Here is a 13,361-nt window from a genome sequence, read left to right as displayed (position 1 = left end):
CTCCGACAGTGAGCCAGAGGGGCCTGTACTTCTCAGACAGTGAGACAGAGGGCCTGTACTGCTCCGACAGTGAGACAGAGGGGCCTGTACTGCTCCGACAGTGAGCCAGAGGGGCCTGTACTTCTCCGACAGTGAGCCAGAGAGGCCTGTACTGCTCTAACAGGGAGCCAGAGGGCCTGTACTGCTCCGACAGTGAGCCAGAGGGGACTGTACTGCTCCGACAGTGAGCCAGAGGGGCCTGCACTGCTCCGACAGTAAGCCAGAGGGGCTGTACTGCTCTAACAGTAAGCCAGAGGGGCTGTACTGCTCCAAATCTTGTGGGAGAGCATGTGGGAGAAGTATTGAGTGGAACTGAGACCCATATAAATGAGGAAGATCCACTGGGAGGAACCAGGACCTAAGTGGTGAACTCATCCTCCTCTTGGCTGTGCCACAAACCAATCTAGGATAGCAGGAACTCTGCAGAAGTAAATAAAACAAATAGGAAATAATGAAAAAATTGAATTAGGAAAATCATAGGAGCAAAAGAGTTTAGTACGAGATTTTGAACCATCAGAGCTTTCTCAGCGAAGTGCCGCAGTCCCTCCAGCTGGTGATTAACGCATGAGTCTGTTTCTGCAGCAGGAGGCAAAGGGGTGAGCTCATCTGATGCAAAAGAGATAATGCTAATGAATGACTACGAGCTTTTACTCGTAATTAGCATTAGTGGTTTGGTAAAACTGTCGCTTTAGGTCATTTAAGCCAGACAGGCAGAATTCAGGGTGTGGACATTCAGAGCGGCCCAGGCACAAAGTCAACCACGAGGACACAGAAGCAGAACCAGGCTGATGTAGTTAAATTCAAATAGAAACAGCAATAAACAGAGAAAGAGTAGGTGGTCTGGAAGACCCCTAAACACATACACACACACATCCCTCCTTGGGTGGAGTACAGCGGTTCTTTAGGTATTAGGCTGATAATGGTAAAGTCCCCAGGTGTATGTGCATTCTGGAAGAAGAGTGCCAATCACAGCACAGATCACAGTCAGTCAAAGCACACATCACATCCAATCACAGTCCAGATTATAGCCAATCACAGCCCAGATCCCATCTGAATAGAAAATAGATCACCATCAGAACTTAAATCACAGTCAGTAACCAGATAGATCACAGACAATCACAGTCCAGATCACAGCCCTAACCACATCCACACAGACTAGATCACAGCTGATTACAGAATAGATTGCAACCACAGCTCAGATCACAGACACTTACAACCTAGATTACAGCCAATCACAACAGAGTTCACAGCCAATCAAAGCCCACATCACATGCCAAGTCACATCAGGTCATAGGCAATCACAGCCCAGATCACAGGCCTGGTTATTTCCACTCACAACACAGATTACACTCAATCATAGCCCTGAACACATCTAATTATAGCATAGATCGCAGCCAATCACAGCCCAGATCACAGCTGATTTCAGAACAGATCACAATTACAGCTATGATGACAGTCAAAACTCACACAGATCACAGCCAATCCCAGCCCAGATCACAGTCAAAACCTGCACAGATCACAGCCAATCCCAGCCCAGATCACAGCCAATCCCAGCACAGACCACAGCCAATCCCAGCCCAGGTCTCAGTCGAAACTCACAAATCACAGCCAATTTCAGACCAGATCACAGCCAATTTCAGACCAGATCACAGCCAATCCCAGCCCAGATCACAGTCAAAACCTGCACAGATCACAGCCAATCTCAGCCCAGATCACAGTCAAAACCTGCACAGATCACAGCCAATCCCAGCACAGATCACAGTCCAAACCTGCACAGATCACAGCCAATCCCAGCCCAGATCACAGTCAATCACAGCCCAGATCACAGTCCAAACCTGCACAGATCACAGCCAATCCCAGCCCAGATCACAGACAATCCCAGCCCAGATCACAGCCAATCCCAGCCCAGATCACAGCCAATCCCAGCACAGATCACAGCCAATCCCAGCCTAGTTCACAGTCAATCCCAGCCCAGATCACAGTCCAAACCTGCACAGATCCCAGCCAATCCCAGCCCAGATCCCAGCCAATCCCAGTCCAGATCCCAGCCAATCCCAGTCCAGATCCCAGTCAAAACCTGCACAGATCCCAGCCAATCCCAGCCCAAATCACAGTCAATCACAGCTAATATCAGAACAGATCTCGATCACAGCTCTGATCAAAGTTAAAACTCACACTAAAAATGCAGTTTAAGCTGAATAAAGTAAAATAAATACATTTTCTCAGTCACCTCCAGACTCCTTGAATGATGAAGACCTTTTAAAGATCTAAAGAAACATCACTTGATGTGAAGTTACACGGTTCTGTATGGAACTAAAGGTGGTTCTCTGATGGCGCTGCTCAAAGAACCATTTGAAGCACCTTTATTTTGAAGAGAGTAAAGTAAAGTAAAAGTCAGCTCACTTCAGAGCGTTTGGATTTTGTGGATCGTGCACACGCCGCCGGCTCTGGTTGAACGTGCCGCGGTGGGTGAAGTGGAGCGCTGTGGTGGTGGGAAAGGTGCGGTGGTCAGTAAAGGCTAGCTCCGATTGGCTAAGAGATTCCACGGCTCAGACGGCCCATTTCCCCCGGCCCAGATGGAAGTGACAGCTCTGACCTTTTTTCCCAGAATGCTGAGCGTTTGAAGGCGGTTTCTCACCAAAGGAGGGCAGAGCATGTCTGAGGGCATCACGGCTTCAGCACCTCATGGATCAGCGGGCAGACAGCTTCCCGTCCAGCCCTCCGGCTTACAGGGGTGTGAGTGATACCGTGACAAAACCACAGCCACTGAGCACTTTATAACACTTACATATTCACTCAGCTCTCCGAGAGGAACAGCGGAAAACCATCTGAGGACACGAGTGAACATCTGCGCTGACTGTAATGAGGTTAAACTGCAGTAAAGTCATTTTAAAAAGTGGATTTTTTCATTTCAGTCAGCTGGGTTTGAAACCTGGATCTGGCTGAAACACATCAAGTTATGCATGTGGGTTAGAATGCACTGATTGGTTAGAAATTTGACAGGAATACAACTGCTCAGTTACTGGCGCAAGACACAGTCCCAAGTCTTGGGTGTTTGGGGGTTAAGTCATGAGTCCCTGGGGTGTAAGTTGAGTCTTGAGTCTTTGGGGTACAAGTCAAATCTTCATTCTCTAGGATGCATGTTGAGTCTTGAGTCTTGAGGGTTGAGTTGAGTCTTGAGTCTCTGGGATGTAATTCAAGTCTTGGGTGTCTGGGGTTCAAGTCAAATCTCCAGTGTTCAGGAAGCAAGTGAAGTTGAGTCTTGAGTCTTGGGGGGGAGGTGAGTCTTGAGTCTTTGGGGTGTAAGTCAAATCTTTAGTCTGTAGGATGCATGTTAAGTCTTGAGTCTTGGGGGTGAGTCGAGTCTTGAGTCTTTGGGGTGCAAGTCAAATCTTCAGTCTCTGGGATGCATGTTGAGTCTTGAGTCTTGGGGGGAGTAGAGTCTTGAGTCTTTGGGGTGCAAGTCAAATCTTCAGTTCCTGGATGCATGTTGAGTCTTGGGGGGTGAGTCGAGTCTTGAGTCTCTGGGATGTAATTCAAGTCTTGGGTGTTTGGGGTGTAAGTCAAATCTTTAGTCTGTAGGATGCATGTTAAGTCTTGAGTCTTGGGGTGAGTCGAGTCTTGAGTCTTTGGGGTGCAAGTCAAATCTTCAGTCTCTGGGATGCATGTTGAGTCTTGAGTCTTGGGGGGAGTAGAGTCTTGAGTCTTTGGGGTGCAAGTCAAATCTTCAGTTCCTGGATGCATGTTGAGTCTTGGGGGGTGAGTCGAGTCTTGAGTCTCTGGGATGTAATTCAAGTCTTGGGTGTTTGGGGTTCAAGTAAAATCTCCAGTGTTCAGGAAGCAAGTGAAGTTGAGTCTTGAGTCAAGTGAAGTTGAGTCTTGAGTCTTGGGGGGGGGTTGAGTCTTGAGTCTTTAGGCTGCAAGTCGAGTCTTGAGTCTCTGGGATGCATGTTGAGTCTTGGGGGGTGAGTCAAGTCGTGGGTCTTTGGGGTTCAAGTCAAATCTCCAGTCCTTGGGAAGCAAGTCAAGTCTTAAGACTCTGGGATGTAAAGTTGAGTCTTGAGTCTTTGGGGTACAAGTCAAATCTTCAGTCTTTGGGATGCATGTTGAATCTTGAGTCTTGGGGGTGAGTCAAATCTTGAATCTTTGGGCTGCAAGTCAGTCTTGAGTCTCTGGGATGCATGTTGAGTCTTGGGTCTTTGGGGTTTAAGTCAAATCTTCAGTCAAACAAGTCAAGTCTTAAGTTTCTGGAGTGTATGTTGAGTCTTGAGTCTTGGGTCACTGGTATGCAAGTTGAGGCTTAAATTATTAGAAGTGTAAAGTGATTCTCGAGTCTTTGGCCCACAAGTTTAATCTTAAGCCTCTGAGGTACAAGTCAAGTTCCTAGTCTCTGGGATGTCAGTTAAGAGTGTGGGGTACGAGTGACAGTCAATTGTCTAGGGGGGTTTCTCTGAGATGTTAGTTGAGCCTTGAATCACTGGGTAGCTAGTTGAATTTTGAGACACTGGGGTGTAAAATTGAGTTTAAGTCTTTGGGGAAAAAGTTGAGTCTCTGGGATGATGAGACTTCAGGGCATGAGTCATGTCTTGAGTCTCTGGGGTGAGAGATAAGTCTTGAATCTCTAGGATACAAGGCGATTCTCGAGTCTATGGGCTGCGAGTCTGAGCTGAATCTCTGGGATGTGAGTTGAGTATCAAGGCTTTAGGGAATGAGCCCAAGCCAAGTCTCGAGTCTTAGGGGTGTTTGGGGTTGAGTCTCAAGGCCCTGGGATGTGAGTTTTGGCTCTGTCATTGGATATGCCACTAAACTGAATAGCAATCTGAACAAAGTCCATGTTTAAATTTGCCACTGTCTGATATTTCGTCTGCTTGGTTGTGCATTCTCTGTGGTTTTGATCAAGTGGTGTTTGACTTATGACATAATTAATAAATTTAATAAATTAGTTTAACTCGCACCTACATCCTGCCCCAAGGCCTAAGACTAGCTTGCCTGATATTCATTGCCCAAGCCGGTCACTTTTGAATCATCTAAGACTGGTTTCTGTCTTTATAACACATGCAATGAGGTCAAACACTCAATCTGACTGATTTGGTGCAATAAAGTTTAATCTAGGTCACATTTTTTATTAGTAATATTCAGACTCATATTCCATGATATGGGGAAGGCTGGGTCGGTGGTACAGTTATCCAGGGCAGGGCATTTGGAAATTGAAGATATGCATGTTCGAATGCACAGGGATAAGGAATGGGCCATGTTTGAGGTCATGATACAATACAATGAGTACAAGCTCTATTTCCGTTCCCCTCTCTCGCCCCCCCCCCCTCTCTCTCTCTCCTTCTCCCCCACGGTCTGCTGTCTGACTCACACTGTTGCCTCTCCTGCTGCATTGCAGAGCTCTAAACTCGCTGCAGGAGGCTGGGGGGGGCGCACACACCCACACACCCACCCACACAGCCTGGTGGTGGCACAGAAGGGACAGAGAAGTGAAAGCAGGCCAGCACGGCTTCCACATAGAGCCACAGTGCCATCCACAGGGACCCTTCCCACAGCCGGAGGCTAATTACAGCCCCCAAACCCCACAGTACACATTAGCAGTGTTTTAACCCTTAAGACTTACATGTGTTCCAGACAACAGCAGAATTCAGATTTACCTATTTCTCACCCACAGCCAAATTCTGCTGAAAGGGAGAATTATCCATCCCATTTTGTCACAAAACACAGCATAATACACCATTAATTACATAGATAACTATGTAACTATGGTAACAAAGAGAACTATGTAACTATGATAAAGATAATGATGTAACTATGGGAACATATAACATATAGTAACATAACTATGTAACTATGGGAACATATATAACTGTAACTATGGTAACACAGATAACTATGTGACTATGACTACACACATAACTGTAACTATGGTCACTATGTAGCAATGTAATGTTACTATGTAATAAGAAAAGAAAAGATGCACAGAGAGGAAGAGAGAGTGTCAGACAATAAAAAATAAAATTAAAATAGTAAAAAAGAAAAATGATCAAAAAGAGATCAGAGAAGAGAGAGATCAAAGAAGAAGGGGTGAGGTCAGCGAAGGGAAGAAAAGAGAAGAAGAGAAGAAAATAAAGAAGATCAGAGAAGAGAAAAAAGACAATCAGAGAAGAGAAGAAATGAGAAGAAAAGAAAGAAGATCAAAGGAGAGAAGAAAGGAGAAGAGAAGAAAGGAGAAGAGAAGATCAGAGAAGAGAAGAAAGAAGATCAGAGAAGAGAAGAAAGGAGAAGAGAAGAAAGAAGATCAAAGAAAAGAAGAAAGACAATCAGAGAAGAGAAGAAAGAAGATCAGAGAAGAGAAGAAAGGAGAAGAGAAAAAAGATCAGAGAAGAGAAGAAAGGAGAAGAGAAGATCAGAGAAGGGAAGAAAGACAATCAGAGAAGAGAAGAAAGGAGAAGAGAAGAAAGAAGATCAGAGAAGAGAAGAAAGGAGAAGAGAAGTGAGAAGATCAAAGAAAAGAAGAAAGACAATTAGAGAAGAGAAGAAATGATCTGGATGATCTGAACCTCACTGTAGGAGAAACCAGTAGGAGATCCGAACTACTGCATTATCATCAGAAAAACGGCCACCTATATGTACTCTAGTATTTGTACTGCCAACTACTGGCCATCCCATCACATTACAACCAATCACTATTTCTGTTATTTACAGAGCAGATTTAAATCAAGAGCTTTTTAAACCATGTGTAACTGATTCATCCTGACAGTCCTAATGTTCAATATTTATGGATGACATGATGTGTTCATCCCAGCCTCAGCTCTCCTTTACCTCGTCTTTCCATAAGGGATAAAGCCATGTTATACTTGTCCTGCTTTACGAACCCTGCCAAGCCTTCGCCAGTGGCCAGTGTTTACCGTGAATGACCACAAGTTTTGGAAAATCCCAGTAATAAATCTGGCTCAGCACATACGGCCATCTGCCCCTGATTTGTCGCAGTCATTCACCATGTCTACTGATGAAGAGCTTTGATCAATGAACTCTTGGTCTTTCAGGGGTGCACAGAGAGTGTACAGTAGTGCTGTAACAGACCGCGGAGAGTCCGTGATCCGTATGGCTCGCTCTCCACGATCTGAGACGCAATCTGGACGCAGAGCTGCAGGGAAAACACGCAGACTGAGCAGCTGTCGGGCACGTGAACGGAGCCTGTGGATAAAACCGGCACGGTCTGTGAACCCTGAGCCACAAGAGCCTTATAGCTCCATCACTCTGCTGCGAGAGAGTGGAGAGCAGAGTTCTGTTAGTGTGAGGAGTGGGATCACAACCAGACCACCACAGTCACTGACAGAAATGAACAGAGTGTCAAAATAAAAGTCACTAATAAAAATCAAAAGAACTACCTCAAAATAAAAGTCATACATACAAACTAACAATGCCGTGTCAACATAAAAGTCACTTATAAAAACTAACAGAACCATGTCTAAATTAGTTACAAATACAAACTAACAGCATGTCAAAATAAAATTAACTAATAAAAATGAACAGATCTATGTCAAAATAAAAGTCACTAATAAAGATTAACAGAACTATGTCATAATAAATCACAAATACAAACTAACAAAGCTGTGTCAAAATTAAAGTCACTACTAAAAACGAATAAAACAACATTAAAATAAAAGTAACTAATAAAGATTAACAGAACCATGTCATAAGTCACAAATAAAAATGAACAAAAAAACATCAAAATAAAAGTCACAAATACAAACTAAAAGAGCTGTGTCAAAATAAAAGTCACTAATAACAATGAACAGATCTGTGTCAGAATAAAAGTCACTAATAAAGATTAACAGGACCATGTCTAAATAAGTCACACATATAAACTAATAAACTAACAAAGCCGTGTCAAAAAGTCACTAATAAAGATGAACAGAACCATGTCATAATAAGTCACACATACAAACTAACAGACTGTGTCAAACTAACAGATCCTGTCAAAATAAAAGTCACTAATAACAAAGAACAGAACCATGTCAAAATAATAAGTCATGTCAGTGGCAAAATCAAAGTCACTAATGTAAACAAACCATCTCATTTTACTAATACAATGATGCAGCAACAGGAAATACTTTCAAAGTTAAAATTAAGCTAAAATTACTATTTTACATTTCTCCCCCCATTTATTTGCTGATGTTACACCACTACAGGCTGTTTTTTATATTAAGAACAGAAAGGTCAACAACAACAGCTCCTTTAAAACTCTCCCTTGAATATAAAATAATAAGCTAGGTTGAGAGTGGGTCCACCATCCAACAATATCCATACAGGAGTGACTCTGTGGTCAGAAATTAAGCACTGATGAGGGTCTAGACGTTGGTTAGTAAATGACTGAATCCCAGCAGGACTGATCTACTGCCTGTTGAGTCACATAAACTAAACGTATGGTTAAGCAAAAGCCCATTACAGCACATGACTGCCCTCTACTGATGCATGCATTATTTACCATGCTGGGTTTACATTCCCATAAACACACAGCAGTGGTGCACGAGGTGTAGCACCAGAGGAATTGTCATTGAAGTATTTCCATATAAACTTTATTACATAAAACTAAAACCCTAACCACAAACTACTACACTATATGTCCAAATGTTTATGGACACCCCTTCTAATGAATGCATTCAGCTACTTTAAGTTGCATCCATTGCTGACACAGATGTGCATGTGCTTGTCTAGTCCCTGTAGAGAAGTACTGCCAATCTGTGGGGCAGATAAACATGAACCTATTGGCACCATGCTGCCTAATGCCTGGTGTGGGTTAGAGGGGTATAAAGCCCCCCAGCACTGAGCTGTGGAGCAGTGGACAAACTGTGGAGGAACTTCTCTGGAATGATGGTCGATGCTCCATCCAGTACTTTTGGGATGGGCTGTGGAGTTGAGGATGAGGAGGGGTGGTGATCATCCAACATCCTGATCTCACTACTTCATCCACTACTTCAGACTAGACTACAGTACTGGGGAGGCAGGTATTCAGCCTCCTGCTCTCTCTGTGTAGGTGTGAGCTCGTGGGTTTCTGTGCCCTTCAGCTTCCTCTCACACTCCATTATGAATACACACACACAGTAAACAGCCATTACACTCTTCAGAGAGCTCACCACCCACCCTCCACTCTCAGAGGAGACAGACATGCAGAGAGCGCTGACTTTACAGTTGAATTATAAGACATACTTCCCTTAAAGTTTGGGGATATGAAGCTTTTCAACATGTTTTTAATATTAGAATACTGACAACTTTCAGTGGCTCGTTTCAGTAGTTCAGCTACTCTGTACATTTGTCAACTGGCTGAATCTGCAATCTGTTGTGTGAGCATTGGGTCAAAGGTTCAATATAGGTAGGTTGATTGATATATAGGTAAAGGAAGACAGATTGACAGATAGACAGATGGATAGATAGATAGATTGATTGGTGCATGGATAGATAGATAAATAGCTAAACAGACAGACAGGTGGATAGATAGACAGATGGGTGGATGGACAGATAGCTAAACAGATATATAGATATATAGATAGATAGACAGACAGACAGACAGACAGACAGACAGACAGACAGATAGATAGATAGATAGATAGATAGATAGATAGATAGATAGATAGATAGATAGATAGATAGATAGATAGATAGACAGACAGACAGACAGACAGACAGACAGACAGACAGACAGACAGATAGATAGATAGATAGACTGAGAAAGGGATGAACGGATGGATGGACAGACTGGAGGATGGACGGGCAGATGTATATGTGCATGGACAGACAGACAGACAGACAGACAGACAGACAGATAGATAGATAGATAGATAGACAGACAGACAGACAGACAGGAGGATGGATGGATGGACAAACAGACTGATGGACAGACAGATATATAGATAAATGGAAGAATAGATAAAAATAGATGGAAGAATGGATAAATTGACAGATGGATAGATGCATAGGTGAATATAAAGCTAAACAGACAGACAGGTGGATAGATAGACAGATGGGTGGATGGACAGAGCATAAGAGATTGAGAGAAAAGAAGAGCAGAGAGCAGTCTTTCTTATCAGGCTTTTGTTTGGGTTTTTCGCCTGCGTGCGTCACACTTATTCCCACGCATACAGCCCACACACTGCTCTTAGTATTGTGGGAGCAGGGCTCATACACACACACACACAATCAAATAAAACATATTTACTGCCCCTTAAAACCTCCATCTATTCTAACTCATAATAGCTCTGCTACGAACCTGCCTTACAGTGACTACTGTAATACACCATAATCTTCTTCACCACTAACTCCACTAATGCAAACTTTAATATCAGACAAGGATGCTTCCACACCCGTTTAGTTTGGTCCGAACTAAAATAGCAGATCTGAAAGGTGCCTCCAAAACAGCACACCTGGAGCAGAGAGGGTTAAGGGCCTGTTCAAGGGCCTAACAGTAGAAGCTTAGTGGACCTGGGCATCAAACCCACAACCCTGTGATCAATAACCCAGCACTCTAACCACTGAGCCACTTTTAGCTTATGCTTGTTCCACAGCTTCTGAAGTTGCACCAGGTTTGATAAGCGATGCCAGACGTTCTCAGCAGGCTCGGGTTCTGCCTTCCACTCATATGGGTGACAACCTCACAAATACAGTGCATTTGTACTGCAAGTCACTGACAGCTTTAAAGCTCAGAGGACTGGATGGCTTACATCTCACACCTCATTGCAGCGAGGAGGGTTCTTACCTGCCTAGGAATCGGTGGGCTCCAGGTGAAGATGTCGGATGTGTGTGTGAGTGTGTGGCGGGTGTTGTCGCTGCCCTGCGAAGTCGCGAAGAGCACAGGCGGGACAGGGAGAAGAAGAAGAAGGAGAAAAGAGACGCTCCAATTCACACCTGTAGAGAAGAGAGGAGAACAGCAGTGAGGATCACTGTTTAAATGTGCCAGAGCTGCAGGTCCTAACTATTTATAGCTCACGTAGTAAAACAGGGCTTTACATTTGCTGTGCCAGCAGCCTTGTTCTAAATTTTCTTGGAGTTCCAGACCTCAGCTTGACCTCCATTGTTCCTGTTGTCCTGCCATTTCTTAATTACCTGACGAACTGAAGGAGCGGTTACCTAAAAAACTTCTTACAATCTTCTCCAGCTTCCAGAGCAGCTCAGAGGAGCTCATGGCTGCTGAGTGTTTTTAAAGCCTTGAAATTTGCATCACTTTCCTATTGATGACCGTGAACAAGCCGCATCCCTAACCAGCTAATTACGGCCTGAGACCTTGGTAGAAACTGATCTGAGAGCTCAAAACTCTTGGGGTGCCCAAACTTTTGCACAGTGCTGAATTCTACACTAATATGGATTTAAATATTGAGTTTATATCAGAATATTATGAGCACCTACCTACCAGTGGTAATAACCACCCTTGGCTCGGATGACACTAGCCTGTATTAGATGACAGAAGGTGGTCAATATAGGGATATGCTGTAAGTCCATTCTCTGTACACCTTCACTACCCCGGCTCTAGAACATCCCACGGAGGTGGCGTTTTTCAGGATGCTACCACTCTTCCTTCGCCTGGTACCCTATTCTCATGCACTTTTGGATCTAGGTCCTTTGTTCATGACAATCAGTCTGCACTCTACTACAACTGACTGGAGTGCTCGCTTATTTACACCTGCAGCAAACCCTGTCGACCACGTGGCATCTGTGAGGTCCCGGGCTGAGTTCATTCCAAACCAGGGGTGGTCATGATATTCTGATATGACCGTGACAGTGGGTGAAGTGTGGTAGCATTTTGGATGTTCTAGAGCCGCCATAGCAAAGGAGGACCTCCCGACGGCTGTGGAGTGTCTGTCAGGGAAAGGAGCATGGCCATGGTGACCTAGCTCTCGACTCAACACAGACACGTCTGGTTGGATGTGTGGAAAATGGGTCACAAAGTAAATGTTAATGACCGGTCAAAAGGAGGTATTGCATTTGTGCATGGCCAAAGGCCATAGTGTGAAGGAGGTAGCTAAATCTGCAGGTGTATGGAAGCTTATGGTCATACAGGTCTACCAGCAGTGGCAGAAAACCCAGTCTACAGGAAATTCTCCTCAGAATTGTGGGCGATGGACACTGATGGACAGGGACCGTTAGTGGGTTTCACAGCTAGTGAACAAAAATCGCTTCACTTCCAGGCAAATATTGCTTCTAGAAGTCTGTGTAGGTATTATCTTATATGCATATGCGTATAGTCTTTCAAGGCGAATTTAAGAAGATATGTCAAAATTAAGAAAATGCCCCTCAGACACAGGTTTGTAGGAGCTCGAAGTGGCCTATATCCGTGGTGTCCCATGGACCATTGATGCCAGATGGGAACGGCGACTCTGGCGAGTGCTACAAAGCAACCAATGTGCCACTGTGGAGCAGCTAACCTCTATAATGAATAAACACCTTCTGCCACTTAATACAGTCCACGCCATGCCACGTCTTGCTGGGGGTGGTAGTTCTCACTGTTAGGTGGATGGTCATAACTCTGTTTCCACTAGAAATGAGCCTAAAGCAGTTTTCTATGGCATTGCTCACAGAACTGTTAGCAGCACCTTTATTTTAAGGACTCATAAGGAAAAATGCAGTCTCTCAGACAGATTCTCTCTCTATTAAGAGGATCGGCTTTTCAGGCAAAGCAAAAAAGTACCATTTAGGTTTGAACCCATGGGAAATGATCACTCATTACTGCCACTGAACACAAACCAGCACGACTACACAAAGCAATAATGCCCTAACTTCCCTACAGCGGTCCCCAGTGCTCTGTGCTTTACACAGGTTAGCTGACTGTATTCAGGCAAGCTGAGGATGATCAGTGTTTTCATTAAGACTGCAAACTGGAAGTGAAAGAAGCTCTTTCTGCTCCTTAATAAGCCAACAAGAAGTTTCCCCAGCGGAAAACACAGGACATGAGCATGGGCATGAGCATGAGGGGAATACCAATGTTCATCACATCACAGAAGGAGCATAATACAGCTCCGGAAAAAACTAAGAGACCACCCTAAGTTATTCATTTCTCTGGTTTTACTATTTATAGACAGTGTGTTTAGGGAAATTCACATTAGCGTTGTATTTCATAAACCATGGACGACATTTCCCCTAAATTCCAAATAAAAATATTTGCTATTTAGAGCATTTATTTATTTGCAGAAATGACAACTGCTCAAATAATGCAAAGAAATTATTATAATAATTATAATGCATATAAATTATTATTCAGATTTTAAAAACACAGTACTAATATCAGAACTTTGAGAGCATTCAGAATCACTTTGGTGAAATAACCTCGACGG

General features: G+C 43.9%; 1 protein-coding gene across 11 annotated transcripts in view; it reads right to left on the bottom strand.

Moving 5' to 3' along the window:
- The window catches only part of map2 (microtubule-associated protein 2), a 182,557-nt gene that overhangs the window by 86,667 nt on the left and 82,529 nt on the right, over positions 1 to 13,361 (bottom strand). For all 11 annotated transcript variants that reach the window (XM_072685422.1, XM_072685427.1, XM_072685426.1 and 8 more), the window contains exon 3: positions 10,793 to 10,941. The gene's annotated coding sequence lies outside the window, so the exon portion shown is untranslated. The remainder of the gene's footprint in view (positions 1 to 10,792; positions 10,942 to 13,361) is intronic.

This window comes from Salminus brasiliensis, chromosome 8 (genome assembly GCF_030463535.1).
Source record: "Salminus brasiliensis chromosome 8, fSalBra1.hap2, whole genome shotgun sequence".
NCBI classification, from domain to species: domain Eukaryota; kingdom Metazoa; phylum Chordata; class Actinopteri; order Characiformes; family Bryconidae; genus Salminus; species Salminus brasiliensis.
This window is presented reverse-complemented; position numbering and strand designations above follow the sequence as displayed.